This window comes from Lepidochelys kempii, chromosome 7 (assembly GCF_965140265.1).
Source record: "Lepidochelys kempii isolate rLepKem1 chromosome 7, rLepKem1.hap2, whole genome shotgun sequence".
NCBI classification, from domain to species: Eukaryota; Metazoa; Chordata; order Testudines; family Cheloniidae; genus Lepidochelys; species Lepidochelys kempii.
In genome coordinates this window covers 104,997,028-105,022,782 of record NC_133262.1, presented here as the reverse complement: position 1 = coordinate 105,022,782, position 25,755 = coordinate 104,997,028, and the positions used below count along the sequence as shown (strand labels likewise).

The following is a 25,755-nucleotide window of genomic DNA, read 5'->3' as shown; positions in this document are numbered from 1 at the left end:
GCAGAAGTGACAGTGGTGTGTTGTCTTTGGTTTTGGGCACTAGCCCCAAACTAAAGATGAGGACTAGTGTGGAAATAACATATTTCTTTGCCTTTTTCACTGCTTATTGACTTGTGCTTGAAGCAGGGAATAGAACATGTAGAAAAATATCAGAATGTTGGAAGAAAACTGATTGGACTTGGTCATAAATAAAATCTCCCCAGCTTTTACTTAATGGAGCACACACCAAAACAAAACAAAAAAATCCCCAACCTAACTGAATGTAAAGTATATAATTGCTTGTGGCTATAATCACTCCAAAATATCATATTCTCCTCAGCCTGCATGGGTTGAAAATGCTCTTCAGCATAACAGTGCCACTGTAGTTTAGGGTCTGTCAGCCTTTCCATTATAACCCCCCCAATTTTCAGATTAGCGATTTAGTCACACACACAAAAAAGTGCTCTGGGCAGAAACACAAATGCGCGCTCAGCTCAGGATTCTAGACAACACTTATTCTTAAAGAGTTAAAAATCTATCACCTTATTTACAAAAAAAAAAATAGTGTAAGAATTTAGAACTCCTGAAAGGAGGGTTGACAGCCCTGGCGGCCACAGTCCTAACCTTAACCGCACAAGAGGTATAGCACAGGTGGGAGCCATGCAATCTTCCCTGCAAAAGTGCATCAACTATGACCTGTAGGGAGGAAAAGGTAGAGCAGTCTCCATACCAAAGCGGTCTCTCTAATGATGCTGCCATTAAAGGTGGCTAATTGTGAAAGGGACATATGTCTACATGGCACTAGACTGAGAGCACCTAGAGCCAGTAGATGGTCACTGCTGATGCAGGCTGGAGTTGAACTAGTGATCAAGCAATGAGAGCCTGTTAATCCACTTATCATTCTACTGACCCTCTTATGCCATCAGGTTTAAAGAAACACTATTGGTAGGTTTATACACCAATATATTTAAATTTCTATGGTCCACTAGGGAGCATTCTCTAGATTCTACAGCTCTTTATTTATGGTAGGATTTTGTTTTTGGTTGGTTACCAGAATTATTTTATGTACCACTGAAATAAATTCACCACTAAATTCACCATTGTGGAACACAATAAATGCCCAATAGCACACAGCAAAGGACAGGAGATTAAAAAGATGTCCAGATAAATGGGGGAGATTAGGGAGGAAGACTGCAACTATGCAAATTGGACTTTGGCCCCACACTTGCAAAAGGTGCTTCAGGATATTCAATGACCACCGGTGATCAGGATGTTAGTTTTGTATCTCATCTGAAAGGAGTCATCTACAGCTTCATGGTACCCCTAACAGAGTGTTGAGTTATTCCTAAGCATTAATTTACGGCTTGTGTTCACTAGCAAATAATAATTTTAACTGGGGTAAAGTTAGCTTGATTCACTATAGCATTCACCATGACAAGCTGACATGAAGTTACATGACAGCCCCTGTCTACATTGATTGCTGGCCCTTGTTAGTTACCCTGACTCCTCAAGGTCAACTTCTAATGCAGCCTAACTTGCAAGTGAAGACAAGCCTTTAGAGAGGAGAATGGCATCTACTGATCCACCAACGTCATCTCATCCTCCCCATGGGCTATCTTCATTGGACACCATTAAACAAATTTTAGAGTGCTAAACTAAAGGAAAGGAAAGGGAAGTGAATCACTGTAAATGCATTCAGAGCACTTCAAAGGTCTGATTAAAAATACACAAAAGCCAAGAAATTAGGAATTCTTTTTGAAGCCAGTTCTCAGCTAATGCAGCCATGCTAGAATTTTGCAGAGATTCCCAAACAGTGGAAATCTTAAGGTACAGATTGTCTTACAATTTTTATGCACAAACATGAGTTAAGATCATTTCAGTCTTAACTCTGTTTTCTTGCATGATTTCACTTCAGTGAGACTGCCAGATCTTTAATATTCTCTGAACAGTGTGTGGTTGTTTCGATAGCATAGAAAGTTGTAGTTTGAAACAATATTTGATGGAGTATAAAATACTACCATGATAAGCACTAGCCATGGAGGTGACAGAATAAAATTCAGTGGACAGTGATGGAGACAGAGTTGGGTGAGTTAGTTCAAACACGGATGGAATGCATAAGTGCTAAGTCTTAGTTGTGGTAGTGTCGAGGAAATAGCATTTCTAATGGCTTTACCACCCCAGATTCAGGGTCAGAGGGCAACAGGGTGAGAATCCAGATCCCACTGGAATCAATAGGAGTCTTTCTATTGATTTCTCTCAACTTCGGAGCCAGGACTTAGGTAGGTAAAAATTCGAGGTTGGTAGCTTATATGGTTTCAGGCAGTTATCAGTAACTTTATTATGGTAAATTTGGGGGAATAAGTTATCGCTAAAATCAAGAAGTCACAGGTTTTTCAGAAACCAGTTTACACTTGTAAAGCCACATGTCTGCTCTGTTTAAGAAGTGGGTATTTTTCCTGTTTTGGTTTGTATTTTGTTTCTTGTTTCAGTTTTAAAGGCCAGCTCATGCCACCCTGGGAGTCCACCATCTGAGTCTTTCTTCCATATGTAATCCCTACTGGCCGTGTGTGTACGTCCAAATTTTAGAGGTCCCACATGGCCCTTTGGGTGATTCTTATTTCCCTTCCTCCACCACCACCACCACCCGCTCCCCATCATCCAAACTGATTGTCCTGAACATATTATAACAATGTAAATGCTAGGCATCTGCCATCAGTCTGGTCCTGTGTCTCTGCACAGAACTCCTAATGAGCATCACTTACATTCTCTTTAGTTCTTCACAGTCTTGTGGTGCTGTTCCCTCAACACTCTCAATAAAGTTGTCTCAGCTGTTGACGTTTGTGCTTGCTCGTTCACCCAGTGACTCTCACTGGGTCTCATTCACTCACACAGCCCATAAAAATAACAAACTCTGTGACTTTGGTCACAGCCATGGCAGAATCAGAAGCCATGAGGTCATACAGGATTGATTCAGGTTCTTATATATCATTCACTTTTGTGTGTGTGTGTGTGTTGGGGGGAATCAGTTTAAATTCTGTTGTTGATTGTTGACCCAATAAGGAATTACTGCTTATGATAACTAGTGGGGTTAGAAAAGAGATGGGGATGTTATACTCTAATTTGAGGTCTCTTTAATATGGGGGCCATAGCGTGGGGAGTGATCTGGAATGGCCTCATCATGCTAATAAAAATATGTGCGGAGGGGTAGGGCTGGCTCCATCCCTTCCAGGCAAGTGCCTTTGGTCTCCTCTACCTGGTGTGGTCAGCACATTATCAGGAGAACTCAGTATCGTTCACAGCAGGAAAGATGTTCGCCCCAGATTTTCTATCAAGTCCATCAGTTGCTAAGGTCAGCAGTGTTAATTTGTAAAGGTTGGTTTGGAAACTTGTACCAATGACCACTTATTTGGGTTGTGAAAATACAGCTGCAGCCTTCTTCCCCAATAATGATGGGTTTATTGAGTACATAGAAAGCAGAGCAGGAGGAAGGTATGAGAGCATGTTTATGTTCATGTTCCTTTTCAGTGGTATTTTCTTGTCTAATTCAATGAAGAAAAAAGAAAACATTATTAACACTGTGTGGGACAACTGAGCATCCAACTGAGCTTGACCATCTGCCTAAAGTCTCAATTAAAGGGACCACTTTCAGGCCTGAGAAGCTAGTTCAGTCTCCTATGCCTATTCACTTTTCGATGGTCTTTCTGCAGAGTCTGCCGATAAGGGTGCCAATGATTCTGATGGCTTTAGTGTTCACTGAGATCTGGACAGAGACCCCCAAATCATTTCATGTATTGCCTGCCATCCAAGCAGATAATAATGACTAGGCCTGAATTAGAACTATTGACCTAAAGGGTAAAAATTCTGTACCTTGTGCCAATCTATGAACTATCCAGTTCCTCAAAATGTCTAGCCCTTGAAATTTTACCTTACAGCATTTGAGCCACAGTGGCTCTTACAAAACACAGTCCACAGGACAAATAAGGCACTGAACCAGAGTTTACCAGTGTAACTAGATTGGGATTCAGGGCATATCTGCCTACTGGTTTTGTGCCTACAACAAACTGAAAGTGCAAATGGTAGCTGTTGAAAACTGAACTCCTGTTTGTGCCTGAGCCCCAGCTGGAAATCAGCTCCTTAAAGTACAGAGATATTTTTAAGTGTACACCACGATATTATAAACTTGTTTTACCAAATTTCCATCATGTTTGAGCATCATGATTTGAAACTGAACTCCATCTTAAATGGTGTTGAGTTTGCATTCCGTCAAGGAAAGATTTTGGGAAAAGGAGCGCAGACAGAGAGATGGAGGGAGAAAAACTTTGACAATATAAAATGTAGAATCTATACTGTATACACATCATCTGCTTGCATCACCCTAGCATTGATTTTGGTGTTGTTTTTTAATTGAAACACTCTTGGGACCGGAGAAAAAAAAAGGTAGTCAAATATAGGAAACTGGAACCCCTAAAGCAGTCTAGAGGTTGCAACATCGTCACATTCTCTTGGTGATTAGGGGGGTTATTTTAAGATAGAGATATACTTGGTTTTACCACAGTTTTGTTGAACCTTTACTGTAAAGTAAGGTTTCATAATTTCTTTAAATAGCAGAGGGTCGTGTGGGCAGCTGCTGCTGTTGCTGCTAGATCTGTGGGTTTGAAGATTTTCACAGTGTGTGGGTATTCGCCTCGCTTCATTTTTGGAAGCTGAATCAATATTTTGTTAAGTTTCACAGCAGAAGTAGACTTAAGAGATCAGCATTTTTCCTTCACACTAAGATTCCTCAGCCTACACTAGATTTGAGTTAGGCCTCCTCCTTGGGACTCACCCATGACTCTGGCTTACAAAAACCTTTCAGATTTGGTCATACAAAGCAACAGGGCTAAACAGTGAAACGTTTTAATGTGTAGGGAGATCAGGGCTTGGACTTTGAGAGGATGGGTTCCAGACTTCATGGAATGGAAATACAAGCTTCTTTCCTACAGATTTTAGTGAGAGGTGATGGGTCATCATGGAGGCAGCTGAAGATTTTTTAAAAGCTTTAAGATCTTTAAAAGTAGTTGCCAATGGGGAATTATCATCAAATGGAGGTGTTTCTGCTGGGGTCCGCAGGGATCAATACTAGACCTAAATAACGAGGGGTCCTTGTGGCACCTTAGAGACTAACAAATTTATTTGGACATAAGCTTTCGTGGGTTAGAACCCACTTCATCAGATGCATGGAGTGAAAATACAGGAGCAGGTATAAATACATGAAAGGACCTTACCAAGTGTGAGGTCAGTCTAATGAGATAAATCAATTAACAACAGGATACCAAGGGAGATACCAATAACTTTTGAAGTAGTAAGAGAGTGGCCCATTACAGACAGTTGACAAGAAGGTGTGAGTAATAGTAGGGAGAAATTAGTATTGGGGAAATTAAGTTTAGGTTTTGTAATGATCCAACCACTCCCAGTCTCTATTTAGGCCTAATCTGATGGTATCCAGTTTGCAAATTAATTCCAGCACATTTTCATCAGTGATCATAGAATCATAGAGATGGAGGGCTGGAAGGAACCTTGAGAGGTCATCACTCCAACTCGTGCCCCAAGAACCATCATATCGCTCAGTCTTCTGTTCTCAAGAGTAAACATGCCCAGTTTTTTAACCTTCCCTCATACGTCAGGTTTTCTAAACCTTTTATCGTTTTTGTTACTCTCCTCTGGACTCTCTCCAGTTTGTCCACATCTTTCCTAATGTGTGGTTCCCAGAACTAGACACAGGAGTTCAGCTGAGGTCTCACCAGTGCCAAATAGTACACAATTACATCCCAAGTCTTAGATATCACACTCCTGTCAATACAATCCAGAATGATATTTACCTTTTTTTGCAACTGCATCATATTGTTGACTCATACTCAATTTGTGATCCAATATAACCCCAGATACGTTTTAGCAGTACTACCTCCTAGCCAGTTATTCCCCATTTTGTAGTTGTGCATTTCATTTTTTCTTCCTAAGTGCGGTACTTCGCACTTGTTGTTCCTGAATTTCATCTTATTCATTTCAAACCAGTTCCCCAATTTGTCAAGGTCATTTTGAATTCTAATCCTGTACTCCAAACTGCTTGCAGCCCCTCCCAGCTTGGTGTCATCTGAAAATTTTATAAGCACTTTCTAATCCAGGTTAAAGAATGAATATATTGAATAGTAGCAGCCCAGAACCGAGTGCTGCAGGTCCCCACTAGATACATCCCCCCAGTTTGTAAGTGACCCACTGATAACTTTCAGAGGGGTAGCTGTGTTAGTCTGCATGCACAAAAACAACGAGGAGTCCGCTGGCACCTTAAAGACTAACAGATTTATTTGGGCATAAGCTTTCATTGGTAAAAAACCCACTTCCGAAGTGCATGCATCTGAAGTGATTTTTCTTAAGCACTGTTTTTTACCCATGAAAGTTTATGCCTAAATAAATCTGTTAGTCTTCAAGGTGTCACCGGACTCCTCATTGATAACTACTCTTTCAACCAGTTTTGCACTCCCCCTTATAGTAAACCATTTCCCTAATTTGCTTATGAAAATGGCATGTGGGACTGTGTCAATTGCCATACTAAAATCAAATATATCATGTCTGCTGCTTCTGCTTATCCACTGGGCAAGTAACCCTGTCAAAGAAGGCAATTAGGTGTTTTGCATTATTTGTTCTTGACAAATCCATGCTGGCTATTCCTTATAATGATATTATCCTCTAGGTGCTTACAAACTGATTGTTTAATAATTTGTTCCAGTATCTTTCTAGGTATCGGAGTTAGACTGACTGATCTATAATTCCCAGGGTCCTTTTGGTTTTAAAGATAGGTTTGCCTTTCTCCAGTTCTCTGGGACATCACCAGCCCTCCATGAGTTCTCAAAGATAATTGGAATCTTATGGTTCCAAGATTATTTCAGCTACTTCCTTAAATACCCTGGGATGAATTTCATCAGGCCCTGAAAACTTGAATACATCTAACAAATGCTATAGGAGGCTGAAAAGCCTCCAAATGTCAAGGAGATTAACAGACCTAGGCAGAGAGCAAAGGCAAACACCCTGCACCCTTCTGAGAAGTCTTATCAAGCTGCTGAAGAGCAAGGGAAGGGCCAAGTAACACGTTCCCCCGTGGCTAACCAATGCCCAAAGTATGCATCACATTACAATGGGGCAACAGCACCACTTAGTTAAGATTGAGACTAACTTACTTTCTAGCAGCTGATTTTTCTTAAGCACTGTAAAATCTACATGCTTACTCAGATTGCCTCGGAATTCATGTTCCTGAAATGAAGAGACAGCGAAGTAGGTCCCAAATGGCACAGTGCTCCAGACTGTTTCAGTACCACCCACAACAGTCTTCTCCAAGACCTTTGGACTTTCAGAGGAGATCTAGAAATCAAAAAAGTGGACCACCCCTGTCTGCTGCAACACCCACCACCTGTTCCTCCCTCTAAGAAATGCTTTTGATATCTTGGCTGATCCCCTTGGTTTCTAAGCATTGTCTGAGATTTATGAAGAAATTATCAAAGTTCAGAGGTGTTGTCCTCTCGCCTTTCCCTGGTTGCCGGGAATTCACATGTTGTGTTTAAATGGGAAAGGCCTTCTGATAAAGGGGACATTTTGTGCTGAACAGTCAGGCTTGGGCTCAGTCTGATTCTCTTTGCCCAGGAACTCCGTAACTGGGGTCCTGCTGCTGAGAATACAAGGTCTCCTGTACCTGAATGTTTTGTCCTGGGATTCTGTAGCTGCTCTATTCATGGAGAGAGAGCATCTCTCTCAAAGCATCCTGGGTGATGAGGTACTTAGCCAGTGCCATTCCATTAAGGGAGAGTAGCTTAGGTTCAGTATTTTGAATTTGGTCCCAAAATGAACTAGGAACCAATGGACTTTGTGAAGCACCAACATAGGTACATGTCAACATCTGTGGCCAGCTACCTGCTGCACTGATTACAGACTTTGTGTGCAGGTTACATTCTACCCCAGGCAGATGTATTCTTTTCAATGTGAGGGTCACTTTCGGCTAGTGGCTTAGTGAGCAGGGGACTTACTTGCCTCCACTGAAGTGTAAGCACTGTATCATCTAAAGCATATATCAGCCTGAACCCAATTAATGGAAAACCTGCATCAGAGAGTTGGATAATGCAAGTAAATCCTGATGTCACTATATATAAGACTTTCCAGGATAGCTGTCACTATTTCAGCATCCCCATAACTGTGAAGGCATTATCACAGTGAATGCTAATATTATACTGATACTTGATAGCAGGGAGTCCAGTCTGATGATGCAGAGCAGGTTGTGGGGGAAGACCTTTCCCATCCCAGTGCAGAGCTGAGAGCAGGGAATTCCCATGTTGTTTTAAGGTCACTTCTATTAGCCGGTGAGGCCTGGGTGTATGCACTGTAAAAAATTTTTAAATTAATAGATAAATATTAATATTTATATTAATAGATAAATCCATAAATAGATTAATCATATAAATAGATTAATATTAATAGATAAATCCATAAATATTTTTTAAAATAATAGAAATTATCTTACAGCAATTCTCCAGGTCTTCTGCGTTGCTCTATATTCATGCAGCTGTTCATTGCCTGTGTCCCATTCATGGCTTTTCAAGTTAGCAGCTTCATGATTGTTCTTTGTAGTGTATTTAAAATACTTTTAAAATTCTGTGCTGTGCAATTTGTTATTAATATCTGCATGGTATCTCTGAAGCACATATTTCCGGAGTATCTGGGCTTCAGGTATTATTATATCCATTAACACACAGGCAAAGTGTGGCACAAGAGACAAAACTTCATGCCCAAAGTCACACGGAAAATCAGTAGCACAGATGGAACCAGAACCCAATAAATCTGATTCCTAGTTTCCGGCTCCAACCAACTGAGCACATTCCCCCATAGGAATTATTTATTTCAGTTAAAATGTCTAACTTCAATTTTCTATTTAAAATCATATATTGCGGTGGCCATGATGGTGATTATTTATTTGCATAACGGTAACACTTACATGTTGTCCTTCAATTTTTGTGAGACTTGTTCTCACTTTTTCCCTGGAGACTTCATTCAAGTTTTGGATTTTAAAGACTTGATCCGGAGAGGTTCGGAGCACCTTCCATTCCCCGGTACAGAGTGGCTCAACTCCCAGTGAGTTCACCGAGGCAATAATAGCTGCTCAGCATCTCCCCTGAGGTACCGTAAGAGCCCGAGCCCTAAGTATTTGGAGCTCAGCATTAACTGTGGGAAGAAAAAACATATTGAGCTGAGCAAATCTAGTTGAAAGGCTCACACACTCTGCTGTTCTGGAACATTAACAATGTAAATGCTGTTTTCATTAGGATTAGTTTTGTTTTGACATTGACAAGATCTTTACTGTTAACATGTGTCACTCCTTTCATCAACACTTCCTGCACCAAGCCAATGCACTAGCAATGTAAGTGAACTGTGTCAGTGCATTTTTTTCTTCTCCTGAGCACTCTAGCTCTAGAGCCAGATGCTTTTGGTCCATATTATCGCTGACACTGGGACAGAAGGAGGTTTGTGGATATGCATTTCAATGCCAGAGACAAGTGTTAATAATAATCAGTGAATAAAGGGAAGCTTTAGATCCATAGCACTGCCACCACCCACCACTATTGACAGTGAAATAACAGCTCAGGGCATTATGACCTATTGCAAGATCTTCGTGGGAAATCGCTGAGTATTAAATTTGCTCATGTCGACAGCATGTGAGTTACACACAAGGAGGGTTCAGCAGAGGTTCAGAAGTTCCCAGATACTGGGCCGAATCCTCAGCTGGGGTAAATCACTATGGCTCCGTGAAGCCAGTGCAGCTACACCAGTTCACAACAGCTGAGAATCTAGCCTTCTGAATCTAAACACTGAGCACTGTGGAAGAATCTCACTGTTCTGCCTCCTGAATTGCAATTTAAAGTCCTGATCCTCCAGGATGATTGGTTCCGATGTACCCTTGGGCCCACCTTGGGCCAATATGGGACTCCATGCAGGCTTAGAGATCAGCCTTTGTGGCTCAGCCTGCAGGATTGGGACCCAAACAAGAACCTAAGTCTCCACTGCTCCTTTGGGGGCTGGGGGAGGGGGGAAATGAAATGCCTTAGGTTAGCCCAAAAAGATGTGTTTTAAAAAATAATAAGCTTACTTGCCCTTGAATAGCAATTTAGTTGGATCTTGCTACAGATTTTTTTTTTATTGTTTCTTTGCTTACGGCAAGAAGGTGAAGCAATAGTTTGTAATGTTCTCACAGAAATATCTGCTCTTGGCACAAGTGGTTGCTGCAGGGATAGTCTTTGGCATTTCTTACCAACAGGTGTCACTGTGATCAATAGAAACTGCTATCAAGAGATTCATGAACACATTTAAGTACAGAATCAGAGAACAAGGTCATCCCAAGTGTGCCTAAATTAGATGCTATCCTAATCTTTAGTGATCCTAATCTTTAGTTTAGTGATCAATGGCTCCATGTCTAGTTGGCAGCCGGTATCAAGTGGAGTGCCCCAAGGGTCGGTCCTGGGGCCGGTTTTATTCAATATCTTCATAAATGATCTGAAGGATGGTGTGGATTGCACTCTCAGCAAATTTGCGGATGATACTAAACTGGGAGGAGTGGTAGATACGCTGGAGGGGAGGGATAGGATACAGAAGGACCTAGACCAGTTGGAAGATTGGGCCAAAAGGAATCTGATGAGGTTCAATAAGGATAAGTGCAGGGTCCTGCACTTAGGACGGAAGAACCCAATGCACAGCTACAGACTAGGGACCGAATGGCTAGGCAGCAGTTCTGCGGAAAAGGACCTAGGGGTGACAGTGGACGAGAAGCTGGATATGAGTCAGCAGTGTGCCCTTGTTGCCAAGAAGGCCAATGGCATTTTGGGATGTATAAGTAGGGGCATAGCGAGCAGATCGAGGGACGTGATCGTTCCCCTCTATTCGACATTGGTGAGGCCTCATCTGGAGTACTGTGTCCAGTTTTGGGCCCCACACTTCAAGAAGGATGTGGATAAATTGGAGAGAGTCCAGCAAAGGGCAACAAAAATGATTAGGGGACTGGAACACATGAGTTATGAGGAGAGGCTGAGGGAGCTGGGATTGTTTAGCCTGCAGAAGAGAAGAATGAGGGGGGATTTGATAGCTGCTTTCAACTACCTGAAAGGGGGTTCCAAAGAGGATGGCTCTAGACTGTTCTCAATGGTAGCAGATGACAGAACGAGGAGTAATGGTCTCAAGTTGCAGTGAGGGAGGTTTAGATTGGATATTAGGAAAAACTTTTTCACTAAGAGGGTGGTGAAACACTGGAATGCGTTACCTAGGGAGGTGGTAGAATCTCCTTCCTTAGAGGTTTTTAAGGTCAGGCTTGACAAAGCCCTGGCTGGGATGATTTAACTGGGAATTGGTCCTGCTTTGAGCAGGGGGTTGGACTAGATGACCTTCTGGGGTCCCTTCCAACCCTGATATTCTATGATTCTATGATTCTATGATCTCTGCACAGTTAAGATCACTGTTGTTTAAAAGCATGCAGAAAGGGGTGGGGATGTCTGTGTGTGTGTACACGCAGACAAACACACTTGTAAATTCTGACTGCCTTTGCTAGCATGAATTCAACTCTACAAGATTCACAGGGAGGAAATAATAGCTAATATATTTTTAAAACTTCTAAAAATGAACCACCTTTTCTCCATACAGAAACCTCACAACTATAAAGCCTAATATTTCTGGATTTTCCTGGGCCGCAAGCAAATGGTGAGAATCTCACTGGAAAGCTGGGTCTGGTTGCGGACTCCACTTTCCAACGGCATAAACCTCTTATTTCTGTGTGAAGCTGCTTAGAGGTTTGGACTGTTAGAAGTAGGCCTGGCAGAGATGGATTAGTAGTTTGCACTCCTGGTTTGTAATGTCACCATAGACCTTCAGCAAAAAAATAGATCATACCTATCTCACCAGAGCCACAAGATAGAAATACACCCTTAATATATGTGCAGTTTGGGGTCATTTAACACAGGTATCAATAAAAACAAATGCCAAATGAAAAGTGTCATGGCTGCTTTCAACAATAAAACAGTAAGCCTAATGGCTGTGGAGATCATTGCTGCAGGATAGCAAACTGAGAGTTTTAGAGAATGCATCGTGTCCCACAGTGATATATTAAATCATTACAGGACATGCCCTACCCTTTAACCCCATATTGCATAGTTATTAAACTAAAAAAATACACAGCAGTAAAAACATTTAGAGTACTTTATAGGAGGCTATCACCACGCATATGTGGAATAGGTGCACCAACAAATATTCATGAAGATTGATTGCATCCCCAAAATCTGCATATCTGTGTGAAAATTGGGTAATTGCAGCTCAATCTGCTAGTTTCACTTGGGTTGAATATATGAATTTCTTGCTTGCTTGTACAAAATGGGAGTGTCAAATGCACTTTTTCCAAGTGTTCCCATTGCACCCACCTACTGTGAATTAATTCTTTCCCTCCAGCTTGAACCACCAACTGCGATCTATATTTGGAAATGATCATATAGTTTATAAGCAGGTCCGGATGAATGTTCTTCTTCTGTACCATTAGTGAAGATGATAATTTATGGTGGGGAAGCAATAGGCAATTAACTCAAGACTCTTACATTGCTGAGCGTTAATGTACTGTGCTATAAGTTAAAATGTTTCATTTAACTTTTCTTTTAATGAGGTTGAAGTCTGTCTCTTTATGATCTAATAAGTCCTTTACACATAAGGACTTAAGTATTCTTTTTTTATTTTTTTAAATACCAAACTAGCATTTAAAGCTACTGTTTAATCATAGACCAGGAATAAAACAGCACAGAAGATTGATTAGCCTTCCACAGATTTCTCTTTGCCAGTCTTGCAAATCCCTGTAATGTGTTACTTTTCCATATTTTGTAACTATGTCTAACCATAGGAATCCATTAAAGGATTCAGCAAAGTGTGTTAATGGTGCTGTTTCACTCTAATTATAAAGTTATCCTTGGAGGCTTGCTATTTGTAGTGCAATAGGTAACAAAGTAATAAATTAAAAGGGTACTGTTAAATGTGCTTCATAAAGTCATCCCATTCCCAGCAAACTTAGGTTGTAGCAGCACCTACACTGTCCCTGGCTATGGATGGTGCTGTGGAATTTTGACTTTCCTAAGGACTACACTTCACTCAAAGTGAATGAGAAAGGAGGGAAAAAGCCCCAGCAAAAGTGCTCAGAAAAAAGCAGAACTCACAAACTCAAGAGGATGAAGCAATCAGAAAGCTGCTGTTCCCGTTTTCTTTTTCCCCTCCATTTAAAAAGTATAAAACTTTTTCATCAATTTAATATTTTAGAAAAGAAAAGAAATTTACAAACCTGAGTCTGATCCCGTGAGGTTCTGAGCACGAACCCTTACAGGGTTATGGGGGAAGAGCCAGAGAGTGCGAAATGTCCTGCTGAACTATGACTAGTGCTTTTTGGACCTTTACTAGAAATGCAAGTGTACACTCTGGCATGACACACACGCACTGTTTTTGATCTCACTTGGGAGAGGTCAGACACCCAGGAACCATAATTTACCTATGCTGGTAAAAAAATCACATCATCCATCATATTGAACTTGGTGAAGACATTCCAAAGAGAACCATTCCTCATGTGAGTCATCCTTTTGATTTACAGCTGTTGTGTGCATGTTATGTGTCAGTTCTAGGAGCTATACAGATCCCTTTTAGAAACCCTTTTAGCCTCACAAAGGTAGTGCTATCAGGATCTGAGAATGAAATGATTACTATTGTTTATATTGCAGCCTGCATTCAGGGACCAGGACCCCAGGGTGCCAGGTTCAGTACAAATAAGTAGTAAAACGATAGCCCTAAAAAGCATAATATTTCAAATGTCAAGGCTTGGGTGTCTGAATAATACTCCTATTAGCAATCATCCACGATAAACTACCATTGGAATATTGATCTGTTATTACATAGCATAACATCTAGGAGCCATTTGGAAGGATTATTATTATTTGTTATTAACTATGTTATTTATGGAAGTTTCTAAGGGCCAGCCAAGAACTTTGTGCTAGACACTATATAAGAATAGCAAACAGTTTCTGCCCTGAAGATCTTATAGTCTAGATCGCTTGGAACTGAATCTAAGCATCCTGAATATCTTTGAGATTTTTCATCGCTCTAACCTGAGTATATGCTAGTAATTCTTTCATATTTAGGATTATTTAAAATACAACATACTGAGTGTGAAATCCCAGTTAACCTCAATGGGGCCAGGATTTCAGCAAAACTCCCATTGACTTCAGTGGAGCCAGGAGTTCACCTTGAATCTGCAAGGACTGAACACATGCTGTAGATGGCAATAGGGAAGGATATGCTAATAACCTCCAAATAAGGAGCACTAAGGAGCACGAACACCAATCTGAGAGGAAGGGCAATTAATTACCTCCCATCTTTGAGTGTTCTAATGGTCTAAACAGAGGGCTCAGAGCCAGGAATGCCAGTGTTGTACTCCTTGTGCTGACACTAACTCCCTGGGCACGTCCAGACTAGGAAAATATGTTGTATTTAAAAAAATGGTTTCAGGGTAGCAGCCGTGTTAGTCTGTATTCGCAAAAAGAAAAGGAGGGCTTGTGGCACCTTAGAGACTAACCAATTGATTTGAGCATAAGCTTTCGTGAGCTATATATTGGTTAGTCTCTAAGGTGCCACAAGTACTCCTTTTCTTTTTGTTTAAAAAAATGTTAGCTAACATGCTTTCAGTAATGTGTTTTTAAACACAAGTGTAGACAGGGTTTGACATCTTTGAAAATATGTTAGCTAGTTGTTGTCAATGCTAGACTGTCTGTGTTTGGGTCAAGTGGGAGCAGAGCCAGACAGAGAATCAGAGAGCCCTTGCTAGTTCCATGATGGTCCTGTTTCTCTGCTGCACTGGGCGGATCTTTTCTCATTTCCTTCCAGGTTTGTTAAGAACTTGAGATCCTTGGGTGAAGTATGCTACATAAATGCAGTGTTTTCAGGCAAAGTGTTCTCACTCTTTGAACAGGTTCACTCCTTTATAGGCATTGATAGCGGAGCACAGTTCTTATCTGTCTCTGGTGGGGTAGATGATCCTAAGATCTCTGTTGTTGATTGCTAGACTTCCCCACCCACCCATGAGCTGCCTAATGAAGTGCTGAATAGAATAGACTTGATTTATGTCTGTTTTAGGAGCTTACTGCCCAAACAGGCCCTCTGTCGTAGCTCAGAGACTGCAGGCACACAACACAATGCTAGCTTCCTTACCTGCTCAGCTGCCAGACAGGCCTGTTTTTCTCATCGTAGACACAAAACAGAAGACACAGCTGCTGATTGGACTGTCAGTTGGAGCAGTGATGGAAAGTCTGCAGAATAGCACTGTGGGTTGCTACCTCTGGGAATTTATTCAGCAGGATGCCCTGATGAAGCACACAAGGGCTTTTCCCTTCTCCGGATCATACAGCATCAGGCGGGGTAGCCATACAAGAATTGGCAGTAACCCCTGGAAAATTAGGACTGGCCCAAAGAAAAAGGACGGGTGACAAACTTCACTGTTCCAAACAATGGAACTTGAGTTTTATTAGAAAACATGAACAGGCAAATGCAGGCATGAAAAATGGGGTGTGTGTTTATTTTTATATATATATGTTGCAATAGCATCTTAAGGTCAGCTACATTGTATTAGTCACTGTACAACTATCTAGAAAATGACAGTCTTTGCCCCAAAGAGCTTACACCCTCTAATCCAAGAGGCGCTGTATGAATACATTAGGCCAGAGGCGCCGGAACGGGGGGCAGTAGGGGGTCATGGGGGCCCCATCACTTTTAAAAGAATGGGGGGGGAAGTCGGTGCAGAAGCAGGGCCTTGGGGGGAATGGGCAGCATGGGCGTGGGGCCTTGGGGAGACGGGACAGTGTGGGGGCGGGGCCACGGTTCAGGAACCGGCAGCCCCACACACACACTTTTAGGGAGCTTCCGCCGCTCCTAAATTAGGCAATGTAGATTTGAAGAAGTTGGTCTGTGAAACTGGTTCATGGGAATCTCGACAATCAACGTTCGTGTTTATTTGTAATTCTCTCGGTTTTTTTCAAGCAAACCTGTTTTGCTTGCCTGATGCTATGAAAATTGAAGGTGGGGCCAGGTACCCATTAGCAGCAGGCAAGGTACAGAAGAGAAGGCACTGTAAGTCTGGTTTACAGAGCGGCTCAATAAACAAACCATAATGTGCAGTGTTTACAGTGAAATGGATGCTTTTGAAGTGGCAGCAACCCCTGATTTAAATCAGTGAGCTGCACATCCTCAAGTTACTCTGAGCAGTTTCTTTAGTGATTAGCAATGCACCAGCTCAAAGCTAGACTGTGGGTCTGTACCAGTTAGTTTGAAAGCCCATTGCCCTTCATTTTACAAGTTACTTGCGTGTTCCTAAGTGGTTAAAACAGTTGGGCCTCTATGGGTATGTCTGCACTGCAATTAAAAACCCACGGTTGGCCCAGCTGATTCAGGCTTAGGGGCTCAGGCTAACTGCGGTGTAGACATTCAGCCTTGGGCTGAAGCCTGGGCTCTGTGACTCTGTGAGGTAGGAGGGTCCGAGAGCTTGGGCTGCAGCCCGAGCCTTAATGTCTACACCACAGTTAAACAGCCCCTTAGCCCGAACCCTACAAGGCCGAGTCAGCTGGCACAGGCCAGCCGTGGGCTCTAATTGCAGTGTAGAGTTACCCTGTGCTGGCTTTTTTGGCACACCCGTTTATGTTATTCTTCCCCCAAGACCCTGTGGATAGTGGGGTTGGTGCATTGATGGTGTTATATTCCACCCCCAGGTATATCAAAAAATTGGTGACTTCTCATTGCCCTTTGGGCAGAGTTTGTTCCATTGTGTATTTAATGTAGAATTCAATGGTAGAACTCTTTCTGGAACGCATATAGTACCGCACTGTCACTGTACAGCGGTCATCCAGAGCGCTCAGTCCACATTTCAAACTCAGCCACTAGCATTGGACAATGTGGTTCATGGCTGCCTCCGTCTCTAATATGGAGGTGTGACCTTGGAGATACACAATGCAATTCCCTCTCTTGATGCAAGCAGCCATGTTTAGCAAGTTTATGGAGTTATATTATGAAGATTTTAACCAAGCCTGCCATGCAGAAAGTCTGCAGGGAAATAATAATAATATAGGTAGGTGAGAAAAAAGAGTGTGCCAGGTAGTTTTGATCAAATTTTATGTAAATGTGGGCATCCAAATAACTTTTCAAAATGACTAGCTGGTAGCCTAGTCTGGATTTTCGCGGGTGGTGTTTCGCTGGTTAGGTCTCCAGCATCAAGAAAGAGTGGAGCCTGGCACGCTGATAAATTTAGGCTGAGATTTCCAAAGCCACCTATGGTGTGTGGGTGCCCAATTCTCGTTTGTTCTAATCCAAGTTCTTGAGGCATTTTTGCAAACCTCAGCCTTAGTCTCCTTTTAGTAAATATGAAGCCTCAGTCCCACAAGCTGATCTGCAAGGACAGACTCTTGCATGGAGTTCCAGTAAACAGAAAGAGACTCCTCCTGGGAACACAGATCACTTTGCAGGAGGAGAGCCATATTTAGCTATCCAGGGCTCCCAGGACTGTACAATATGAAAACACCCCAAGCTCAACAGTAGATCAGAAAGGCAACTACCAGACCTCCAAACCCCCCAAAGTTAACATATTCCCCCTCCCCTCTAGTCAATAGCCTTACACTGCCATGAAATCCTGGGGAAATAGATGAGCCTTGCAGCATGCCCAGAAACTCACAGGCCTAGGCTGAGATGGTGCATAAGTTTCATCGACAAAGACCTATCACTGGAAATGTGCGGCTACCAGAGCCCCAAGTGGCTGTTAAACAAGTGGCTGTTAACCTGGGAATTCCAACCGGTAGGATACAACGAGAGGGGTGATTCTAATCTACTGGGTGTGGTAAATTACCAATCGTTTCAAGAAGACCAACCACTAGGTCTTATTTTCATTAGAACTAGAATTGGTCAGAACACATTTTGATGGAACCATTTTCTGTTGGAAAGTGCAGTTCTGTTGAAACTGAATCGCTTCCTAAAACTGTCTGTTTTCGCAAAATTTTTATATGTGGGGGGGATTGACATTTCGGAACCAAACACTTAAATTTTTTGTTTTGAAGCAAGGTTTCATTTCAAAATTTTTTAATGTTTTCAGTATGTATTATAATATACAATTTTAAAATGTCAGACTTGAAACAGTGTTCTGATTATTGTGAAACTAAAACACTTTCAGATTTTTCCTTAAAGGAGAATTTCTACGTTTTCAGGTTTCATGCCAATTGTAAACAAAGCCAGATTTTTAATCTCGAAATCCTTAGCGAAATGGAATTGTCGTCCTTCGGCCAGTCCTAAATAGAACCTGAAAACAGAAATCTGCTCATGAAATTTTCTGGACTTTGAGAATAAGTTTCTTTTTAAAGATATGCTTGTGGCCTCTAGAGTTTGTCTTTCCTTTTGATGAATGATTTTCCTGTTCATCTAATAGGTAATGGCATCACCCCCTGCCCCATCACCAATGAACCAAACCACATTTTATTGCAGAGGTGTAAGCATGTGAAAATGTACCTCTTGAACAGAGCACTGAATACAGTTTGACTGTGCAGGGGCTGAGTCTTACTATAAAAAATATAGATAGTGATTGAGAGAGATCAGATAAAAAGCCAGCAGGAAAGAAAAAAGTCTTCACTGACCTATCATTCCTGTTCGGTAGGTCAAGGAACTTTCTGTGATCTACATTCCTACACAACTGGCTTGTCTGGGCTAAGTGATTCCAAAAGCTGCTTCAATTTTCCAACTCGGAAACATTTAACTTTTTTAGCCTCTCATCTGAAAAAGGTTTTAAGGTGATAAAATGCTGGTTCCTAGCCATGAATAGGGCATCACTTCATTTGAGATGGGAAATTGATTACATAGATGTCATTCTTCTTTAGTTTTGGTTTCCTGGGAGTCTCACTGCATTTCTGATAGCCACATCCCTAATTAAAAGCAAGAATATATGATTCACCAGACATTGTCCAAAGAGAAGTATTATTTTCACTGAAAAGTTTACCTGGAAAACAGCCTTTAAACGCTACCTGGTATTTAGCCACTGGCACCTTGTTGCTAGAAGATCACATTATTAGTGGTTGTAGAATTTATGAGAGTTACACCTCGGATTAAATTGGTCCAATACTTTTATAATTAAAGATCACCAAACAAGTTCATAAACCCTAAATAAATAAATCTTTCTTCCACTGCTTGAAAAAGACCTTTCCTCCCCAACGTTCAGGTCCATAGGCATTTTGTAGTTAAATTTCCATAAAGTGCTTTGCAAATGCAAGTGTCAGCATGAATTTCATTCATTTATTATATTGTGAACTTGTCTAATGAATTAGAAGGATGAAGTGACATGTTCTCTCAGGCGGGGCTTTTCAAAAGGTGTCTAAAGGAGTGAGGTGCCCAAATTCCACTGAGTTTCAATATGATTTGAGTGCCTAATGCCCTTAGGCAAATCCCAGCCCCAGAAGCTAATCATTTCTGCTGCAGTGTGTTAGTGAGTCCATAATCTGTTCAGGGCTAATGCAGTAGTTGTGTATAAGATGCATGTTTGTATACATGTATATTTGTGTCTATGTCCACAAATCCTTTCTTGGGATTTTAAAATGTTTTCTTAATTTATTGAATAAGGTCACATGGCAAAGGCACATAGTTCGTCAATAATTAATCCAAGCAGGAAACGGACAGTCTCCTGATGCTTGCAAATGCCATACTATGCTGGAGAGTTTGGCAAATCTGTGGCAGTTCTTTCTCAGATTTTTCTCAGCAAAGAGCATGTGTGACTTTTGAGGGGCAGGGAGGAGACTTTTGTTTTTATTGAAAACATCTGTGCTATGCACAAAAGGAGAACCCTGCATGAACCCATATTTAAGAAATGAAGCTGTTCTGATTACACAGCATGGGAACCATTTCAATTACACAAACATACATGGCAACTGCTCATACCAAAGGCCACGTTTCTGCTGTACAGTTCCAGAGTATGATAGCATGCACTGTATATAAAAACTCAAGTGACTCAGCACAGAAGACACAAAAGGATTTACAGCCAATAGAAAAGCAACGTTCTACTTCATAATGCAGGGAACCATTCCTCTAAGAGGAAATAACAGACCCTCAGAAGTCATCAAAGGGATTAAAAGGGTCCATTAAATGATATAATAGCTTTCACATTTCATTGTAGCTGGGCATAGATTTCACCATTCCTATTTGAAATGTAAGTTCAGAAACATTGCTCTAAGTGTCTGGCAATAACCCTTCTGTCAACAATCATGAACATACTTAACAAAGTAACATCCTCTTTAAATTAGATGCTGCCAGGCCCATTCCACAAGCAATACCAAGCGACTGTATACCAACAGAGAAGGTTCCAAATTCCTCCTAATGAGCAATGGAATCCTAGCAAAACCTCACAAATATGCCTTTCACTTGCACTTCCAGTGCACGAGTCCTCTGTTTACTGATGTTTCTAGCATTTCATGCAAGCAAGCACATTTTTAATCTCTCATTTGGAGTCTCATATGTTCTGTGGGATGCCTGAACTTGGATTATGTTCAGAGCAACATCCTGTCCAAGATGCACAAAATTGAATACATAGTATATAGTTCAGTAACCTCAGGTCACTGCTCCATAACCTCTTAGGGCCAAATGCAGTCCTGGTGTAAGCAAGTGCAACTTCTTAAAGGCCTATGCTGTTGCACCCTCTTCCCCTAGGTGCTTCAGTAGAATTACCTTTATTTACATGAGCTGAGAATAATAATAATACCGAGCTCTTATATAACAATTTTCATCAGTGGATCTCAAAGTGCTTTACAAAGGAATTCAGTATTATTACCTCCATTTTACAGATGGGAAAACTGAAGCACAGGGTGGTAAAGTAACTAGCCCAAGGTCACTCAGCAGAGCCAGGCATAGAACCCACGTGTCCTCTTGAGTCCCAGTCCAGTGCTCTGACCACTAGGCCACACTCTGAATTTGGCCCTTAGTCTGCCTGAAACTTGACACATCTTAAGTTATCATCAAGGAAACAGATGTGAACCCTCCGGTAACATACCAGTATATTAACATGTGCAATTTCCAGTTCAACTAGCTCCCACACTTGACAGAATCTACAAAGTATGTGAAAACTGGGCCTCTTCTTATACAGTGATCACCATTTAAAACTTAACACTTACCAGCAGTTCCCTCCCAGCTATGTGGTGTTTTAAGTATAAAGCAAAATGATAGTACTTGCAGGGCAACTATTCGCAGATATTGACTTCCGAATGGCTACCATTGTGCAACATTCTTAACATTGGGTTGCTCGTTTGACCAAATGGAATTGCACACTCTCAGGGCTAATTGGCACAAATTAGAGTAGCCCCCAGGTCTGTCCAGGTGAGCCCCTTCATGCTTGCAGAGCCCCACTGACAGCAGAGGGGCTCTGTGAAGTAACAGGGATCCATTCACGTGGTGCTTTTGGTAGCACCAGGCCTTAGTGAACAGGTTTTGTGAGACTGTTCTATGCACAGAGAGCATTGTGGATAAAGGCATGGAGATGGGAATGAGTGAAGAAAACAAAGGGACCATAATGGATACCGTCATCGGTGCAGTGGGGGCAGCCTACGAAATGTGAACTGGGCTGCTGGTCTCAGCTGAGTGCCTGGCCCTAGGGGATATATGTCACCATGACGCGACTATCAGAACCGGCACTAACTTGCCACCTGGTTGGCAGTCTCAACAGAAAGGCCAAAGATTGAATGGACGTGGCAACTGTCCAGCTTTCTCACCCCTGGCAGTGGTCCCTACGAGGCTGAGGCACATTGGTGGGAGGGTTGTTGAGAAGCTTTCTTTACTACTGTCCATGCTGTATTCTTAGGCCATGTAAAGAGAGGGCGTCAGTCTGCAAAGCTCTTAATCTGGTACCTTCACATGCGCTACATTTCCTGAAAGAAAAAATAAAGAGCGGGGGGAGGGGTACAATTCCTCATGTCATCCGCTTCCTCAGAATTGTATATTTATAGACTGTTTGGTACAGTAACTACAGAAATCTAAAATATAGGAGAATTGGGACTACTTGAGGAGTAAGTTACTACCAACATGAACGAGAGAGGGGGAATCTGCCCGTAAATATACGTAGCCAGCTGTGTGCTTACTGCAGTTATACAATATTTGAGTTTAAAGACTGCCGCATCAGAGTGGTGAAATTCACAGATGGGAAATACATTATCCATGGGTCTCAGTTGCATAGTAGCATGCTGTCTTCAGGGCAGCTTTTGGATGACATGCTACAGATCTCTGCTGTGAGCTGCCGAACATTATCAGGGTGAAAATCACTGATAGGTTCTCACAGGACTACACGTTTACATGATGCAGATAAATTCGTGGCCCTGCAAATGTACAGCCACAAAAATTCACCCAGCTGAGGACTGAACATTCAGAATGATTTAGCGCAGGTAGAGACAGGGTTTCTAAATGGACCTGATCCAATGTCCATTTAAGACAATGGAAAAATTCCCATTGACTTCAGTGGGCCTGGGATCAGGCCCTAAGGCCCAGATTGTGCCCACCCCAACTGATGGTGAGTAGTCCCTTACTTAATTAGTAGTCCCATTGGAATGAATGGAAGTACTCGTGGAGGAAGGGACTGCTCAACATGAGTAAGGGTTGCAGAATATGTCCTTTAGGGTCTAATCCCACACCCACTGTAGTCACTGAATACGTCTACACTGCAAAAAAAAGCCCCAAGGAGGCGAGTCTCAGAGCCTGGATCAGCTGACTTGGGCTCACACAGCTTGCACTAGGGGGCTAAAAATAGCAGCATAGATGTCTCCACAGGGCTAAAAATAGCAGCATAGACGTTCCCACTGAGGCTAGAGCCTGAGAGCCAAGACCCTCCCCCCCTCACCAGGATTCAGAGCCCAGGCTCCAGCCTGAACCTGAATGTCTGTCTACATTGCTATTTTTAGCCCATAGCACAAGTCCTGTGGGTCTTTTTGCAGTGTAGATGTACCCAATGGTATTCTTACCATTGTCTTGAATGGGCATTGGATCAGGCCCTTAGTGGACTGACATGAGAGAGACTATTCTGTGTCTTGTTTCCTGCTCTCTGTGTCTGAGTTCCCACGGCTAGTCAGGGATGTACTAACTCATTCGGTTTGCAGCACTGGACCTACGTTCATTGAGAATGTTAAGGTGGAAGCAGTAAATTGTCTAAGAAAATGGATAGGATTTCAAATTAGAGTTATTTTGCCTAACGGCTTTCTTTTCTTTTCACTTGTACTTATTCTTCGTAAAAGACCAACTTACTCTGTTTTAGAAATGGAAGAGCACACACAATGGTGAATTTTTCAGAAATCAAAGATGCAAGAAACCTGCTGTAGTATATATAACTTTTTGAAGGTACATAGCTCTTTTCATCAAAGGGTCTCAAAGCTCTTTATGAACATTAATTAACTGGGATTTATCGCAAATCTGATGTACTCACTTTCTCTCTTGTTTTGAGCAAGTCACTTAACCTTTCTGTCTGGTGATACTTGTTTACTATCTCTCAGGGATGTTATCAGGATGGATTAATTAATTAATTAAAGTGTGTAAAGTGTTTTGAAGACAAAAACCCTGTATAGGTGCTTAAGGTATTATCACCATCATTTTATTATATTTATTTAAGCCTTACAACACCCATTGGGAGACTGGGAAGGTTTTTATGATACCTGTTTCACAGGGTGGTAAGCTGAGTCACAAAGAGGTGAAGTTACTTGTCAGAAATCAAACAGTGATTCAGGAGTAAAGCGAGAAATGGAACCTGAGACCTGACTTCCAGTCTCCTGCTCTAACTACTGGAAACACTCCTTCCTCTCTTGCGTCACATTGCCAACCTTCTTGCTAATGCTTACCAAATCATCTTGTGTTTTCAGTGTTCCTTAGAAGATTTTCAGAAACAGTCTCCATTGATATTAGTTTTCTGATTTATCGTGCCTTTGCTCTGCTTTCCCCCTTTATTTCTGAGACCTGCTTGACCCTCCTCCTGCCCCGCCCCCCAGCAATTTTTATCACTGTCTCATCTTCCTTTGGCTGTGTTTTTTTATGTTATTCCTGAGTGACATAGCCCTGTGCTTTGAACGCACTCCATTTGAAGGGTGTGCCCGAAGCAATCTGTGAATACAAATGGGCAGTGGTCACAGCAGCATGTCCGCTGTAAGGGCATTCTTCATTGTCAGAGAAACCTCTGAAGGATTCCAATCGCTTTCATAGCTGTCAGCTTCCTTTCTCCTCATTCTGCACACTAGATGGAAAAAATCAGGCCGCCTCCTTTCAGAGTTACGGAGTCAGGGGCATGGGAAGATGAAGTGGCTCTCAGATGTGGTAGGAAGCAGAGAGGGTAGGAGAACTGCTACAAAATTGGGACAATGGGGAATCCTTTGGCTGAGAGGAACCCTGATATGCAGTAGGCAGGGTTGAGGGAGGGCATGAGGAAGCCATAAATTCGAGCATGGCACCAAGTAGCTACAGTATATTGTATCGTGACTGTTAGCCCTGTTAGCTCTTTTTTCTTTTTTGCTTCCAATTGCTATGAAATACCTGCACTTCCCAGGTGTTGGAGGGACTTGGCCTGACTCCCAAACAACTGAATTGCACTCAAAGATCTTTTAATAATATATGACTTAAATTTCATGTAAGTGGAACATGAGCAGGATTCTCTCCCCACTGATTTTAGTCTTAGCAATTACATAAACTGTTTTTAATTTCCTCATGTCCTCTTATATGTTCATCAAGGAACTGGACAGACTCAAGGTCCAGCACAGTCATTAAAACCTGGCATCCCAAACCTATCTGTCTACCCTTCCCCCCCATCCTGAGGGAAAACAAAGGAGCTGCAACACTGATAGCATTCTTACCTTGCTGCTGGGCTGCCTGCCATCCAGGACTATGGTTCTGGGTTTGTTCACAAATGCATATGTCCATGTCTCACCACCCTGTGCTGCATCCTGGTAAATAGGCGGAGCACTGAAATATAATCCTGCTCTCTCAAGTACTCCAGTTCAGAGCAAAGGATTTCAGTATACCTCAGCACCCTTCCTGCCCACAGGGCTAAAGCAAAGGGAGGTATGACATGCATGCGTGTGTTTGGACACCGAAACACACCCACTCAGTTCTAATTTTAGGCTTACCAGCATTGACCTCGTTCTTTTTAAATGAATATTATCTGTAGAGTTTTATACATGAGGACACCCCCTTTAGCATCACCATGCAGCCAACTGGCTAGGAAGCAAACAAATGAGCATAGTGCCTCAGTTTAACTTGTTCAGCATGCCTGTGTTTAAAAAGTGAACTTATTCACCTCAGAAAATGTGTTCCAACAGGGCAAGAAAGCAGCGATCTAGGTAACTAGTTCCTAACATTTGTCCCGTTTTTGATTTACAGGGGAAAATACTTCTCTAACCCCTCAGTCCATGTGTTTTCCTGCATTTTGACAGTTTGTTTCCTGAAGAAACGCTCTACTAAGTCTAAAGAAAAGGAGGACTTGTGGCACCTTAGAGACTAACCAATTTATTTGAGCATGAGCTTTCGTGAGCTACAGCTCACTTCATCTACTAAGTCTGTTTTTCTGCTCTGTTAAAACTGTAGCTTTTTCACATGATATGGAACAATTAGGAGACAAACCCACAGATTTCCCCTAGATGTTAGCAAACAATTTGGCTGTTAATTTAACCC

The 25,755-nt window shown here is 41.9% G+C and overlaps 1 protein-coding gene and 1 long non-coding RNA gene across 3 annotated transcripts in view; one reads left to right on the top strand and one right to left on the bottom strand.

Moving 5' to 3' along the window:
* Positions 1-25,755, top strand: part of LHPP (phospholysine phosphohistidine inorganic pyrophosphate phosphatase) — a 165,323-nt gene that overhangs the window by 129,666 nt on the left and 9,902 nt on the right. The gene's annotated exons all lie outside the window — the stretch shown is intronic.
* Positions 6,368-25,094, bottom strand: LOC140914965 (uncharacterized). The gene is made up of 4 exons (XR_012160056.1): positions 24,939-25,094; positions 21,831-21,986; positions 8,522-9,219; positions 6,368-8,380 (listed from the first exon to the last, which is right to left on the bottom strand). It is a non-coding gene; the product is annotated as an uncharacterized lncRNA (long non-coding RNA).